Source organism: Mastomys coucha, unplaced genomic scaffold, assembly GCF_008632895.1.
Source record: "Mastomys coucha isolate ucsf_1 unplaced genomic scaffold, UCSF_Mcou_1 pScaffold9, whole genome shotgun sequence".
NCBI classification, from domain to species: domain Eukaryota; kingdom Metazoa; phylum Chordata; class Mammalia; order Rodentia; family Muridae; genus Mastomys; species Mastomys coucha.
This window is the reverse complement of record NW_022196915.1, coordinates 49,474,876-49,478,920: the sequence shown is the minus strand read 5'-3', so window position 1 is coordinate 49,478,920 and position 4,045 is coordinate 49,474,876. Positions and strand designations below refer to the sequence as shown.

Here is a 4,045-nt window from a genome sequence, read left to right as displayed (position 1 = left end):
TGAATGTCTCATCGTTAGAATCCTACAATGGGTCATCTTTTCAGACATTCCTTCACTTGCTAACCTGGGTTTAAGGTTCCTCTGTGGTGTTTCACATTTTTATGTTTCATTTCATGCTACCATTGAGGAATATTCCATTGTCTAAATGTACCCCCTTTTATGTCTCTATTTGCTTACTGAAGGAATCTTGTGTGTTAGCAAGGTTCAGCAACTATGGTCAAAGTAACTAACTATCAGTGTGCTAGCTTTAGTCTATACATAATTCTGCTAATGAGTAAGCATGAAGGAGCAGGATTTCTGGCTCATATGACAAGACTGTTCAGGTGAATAAGAAACCGGCAAGCTATCTTCAGAGTAGCTATGCTGTTCTGCATTCCTACCAGCAACATATCCCAGTTAGCTTATCTAAACTTCAGGGGAAAACTCAATGCTTGGAATTCTCTACAGAGGAACTGAGAGAACAGAACCCAGCCTTAGGGAAAGAGTGGTGGAGAAAGTGAATGCAAAGGAAAGGAAGGGCATTTTTATAATGTCCATGCTGCTACAAGCACACTAACCAGTCCACTGGCTCTGTACTGGCCAAGGTAAGAGCCAGAGACTAAGGCTGATGAGCTCTGCTTCTTAGGAGACCCAGAGCCTGGAAATCCCAAGGGCAATCGGTCAGAAACAGTGAGGGCGGGGCAGCTCTCCAAAACTGTTGGATAACTGAAGCCGGAAAAGAAACCTCAGAGCCTGATAACCACAAGAGTCCTTGGTTTAGCTCAGGAATCTCAGCCTAACTCATCATTCAATAGACACTATCCTCATTAATTCTATTTTTCCAGGAAATGTTTATTCATTTTCCACTGTGAGCTGGATGCAGCTGTCTTATGAAATCAAGGGCAGAGTTCAAAGCTGAGCTTACCTTGAGTTGACCATTAGAAGGCCTCTAGGCCCTGGGCACAAGGAACAAATAAACCAGAGGGATAGCTGTGGTGAGAATTTAGTACTGAAATTCAGGCTTCAGCCGAAGTTAGAACTGTTTGGTGAGGGCTGCTGCAAGGGGATTCTTCATCCAAGTGTAGTTAGTAGAATGTACCAATAGAGGATGGAGATAATAGATAATAGAGGAGTCAAATGAGGGGAAGATGTGGATGTGACATAAATTGCCATTTAGGCAAAATGACTTATTAACTTGGAAGCACAAATACAATTCTACTTTCTTGGCTAAGGAATGGACAATTCCTATCTTGTGACAAATCTGGCAATGGCATATTTTCAACAGGTGCCTGCTTTTTTGTCCAGTTTTCCACTGCAAATTATACAAATGAGAAAGAGAAATGATTCTGTTGATGAAGAATAAGCCAGTCTTTCTTCTCTAGGACATTAATTGAAGGCCACTGGTTAATGACAAAAGTTTTAATGCTGTCCCGAGAATCCTGGTAGAAATGTCATGTGACATTCTTTGGATATATCTGATGAGACTTTTTAAATACTTTCCATGTGCTTCAAGGGTCAGCAAAATATGCATAGCTCACTGTACATGAAACAGCTGTTGTCATATATGCCTCTGCCTCGCCAACATGGCTTCCAGCAAAGGGCTCCCCATGCTGGACTCTGCATTATAAGTTCCTTTTAGGCAGAGACTCTCTTATCGTCTCCTGACTTCCTGCCTCTGGTATGGAGCACAGTTCGAGGCCTGAAGAGGGACATAATAATGACAAAGTCGAAAGACTGACTGACTGCATATTTTCAGAGCAGTTTCCAGTAAAGTGGCAGGGAGGTGCCACAAATCTGTGTTTCTCATATCAACAGAATTGACTTGGTAATTGATAAATTACCAGGCCCAAATCAGGGCAAATGTTTGTTACCAAAGATGCTCCTCCTGGAAAAAACCAAATCAATAAGGATCAGGATTCCTACCCCTGAAGAGCAGCAAATGCTCAGGGAAAGGGGAGTTTGAACTGATAGATTCAATGCCTTTCTTTTACTGCCACTGCTGTTATGTCTGTAGTGAAAGAAAAAAAAAAGCAAAAACAAAACCAAACAAAGTCTTCTGTTTTTAAAGATTTGTTTATTTATTATATGTAAATACACTGTAGCTGTTTTCAGACACCCCAGAAGAGGGCGTCAGATCTCGTTATGGATGGTTGTGAGCCACCATGCGGTTGCTGGTCAGGACCTCTGGAAGGGCAGTCAGTGCTCTTAACTGCTGAGCCATCTCGCCAGCCTCCAAACAAGGTCTTTAAAATGAAGAAAGCACTGTGTTGGTAGGTGAAGAGAGTTTGTATAGAGTACAGAAGAACCGGAAGCCCCAATGCAAAACAGAGACTGAGGTGTTTCTGATACCCAAATAGCACATCCCTACACTGAGCTCCTCTCACTCAGGAAGGTCTGTGGCTCCCTGTGAACATATAGTAGACACTAACAATGTGTGTGTGTGTGTGTGTGTGTGTGTGTGTGTGTGTGTGTGTGTAATCAGTACCTTAGGAGATCAGAAAAAGACATCCGAACTTGCTGGAACTGGAGTTGGGAACCACTATGTGCTTGCTTGGGTCCAACCTAGGTCCTCTACAAGAGCCACAAGTACTCTTAACTACTGAGCCATCTCTCTGGCCCTGAGTTGGGTTTTGTTATTGTTTCTGAGAAAGGGTCTCAAGTATGTAACTCTGGCTAGCTTGGAACTTTCAGAGATCCTCCTGCCTCTGCCTCCTGGATGCCAGGATTCAGGGCCCGCATTACCACACCTAGCCGAATTAAATATTTTTAAAGATAATTCCCTTTTGTGGTTGGTGGGGAAAGGATCTAAAAGTGGCACTTTTGGATGGAATATTAAAAGAAAAAGAAACATGACTTGAGTTTCTCACTGGTCCAGGCTTGTTCTCTCCAAGCCACCCACAGTACAGCTACTGTAGTCTTTTCAAACTACTAATAATGTCACTTCCTAAGGTAACCAAAGGCTTTAAGAGCTTTGTGTGTCTCCACAGCAGATCCTGTTCTCATTGCATGGACCGCTTTCCATCCTCTGTCAGCTCAAAGCAACAACACTGCAGAGTCAAATGGTTTCCGTGAGAAGACAATCTAATTGCTTGTGTAAACAATGAAGAGAAGACCCACAGCCATTTCATCAAAGTGTGGACAAGTCCCTGGCTCCATTTCTTTGCAATTAATCCCCTTAGCTCTCTGTGACGGCTCTTATTCTTGTTTTCTCCTCACCCTAACAAAATAAGAAACAGCAATCTTAGGTCTGCATGCTTCTTCTATGTCCAATAGCAATGAGTGTGTCTCAGTCCCTTGAGAAAGCCATGGCTGATTTGTTTAGGCCTGGAGGACATGCTTTTTGAGAACCAGCTGTGGCAAGAGAATGGATTACGGTGACTGGGGGCCCACCCAGCAGCTAGGAAGGAGCTCTGTTTTCTCAGCTCTGTGACTAGGAAGTTTGGATGGGAAGAGAACAGATGCTGGAAAGACAGCCCCAGAGTTGGAACTGCGAACCACTCGTGAATGTCCTGTACAGTTCTCCACCTGCCTCCTCAGAAGCCATACTCCACTTCAGCTATCTGGCAAACCCTTATTCTCTCAACCTCTGATCTACTGTCTCATCCTTTGTAAAGCCACCTGACTCCTCCCTTCTCTACCCCCTTCCATAAAACCCAGGGCCTCTCACATCTAAACAAGTACTCCACCACTAACCAAACATCAGCCTTTCCACATTCTCACTGTGAGTCACAGTAGAGTTGATCTTGTCTCTGCTGGGTTTTTTTTTTTTTTTTTTTTTTTTTTTTTTCGAGACAGGGTTTCTCTGTGTAGCCCTGGCTGTCCTGTCCTGGAACTCACTCTGTAGACCAGGCTGGCCTCGAACTCAGAAATCCACCTGCCTCTGCCTCCCAAGTGCTGGAATTAAAGGCGTATGCCACCACCGCCGGGCTTGTCTCTGCTGTTACATACTCTTTAGAAGGCTTGGGTCCTTCAGGAAAGGCCCTGTGGAACTTTTCTTTCTTTCTTCCCTCCCTCCCTCCTCCTCCTTCCTTCCTTCCTTTCTCTCTCTCTCTTTCTCTCTCTCTCT

At 44.0% G+C, this 4,045-nt stretch overlaps 1 long non-coding RNA gene across 1 annotated transcript in view; it reads left to right on the top strand.

Moving 5' to 3' along the window:
* LOC116085245 overlaps positions 1-3,162 on the top strand; it is an 8,200-nt gene extending 5,038 nt beyond the window's left edge. The window contains exon 2 of the long non-coding RNA XR_004116460.1: positions 2,967-3,162. This is a non-coding gene — a long non-coding RNA (uncharacterized LOC116085245). The remainder of the gene's footprint in view (positions 1-2,966) is intronic.
* The last annotated feature ends 883 nt before the right edge of the window (positions 3,163-4,045 follow it).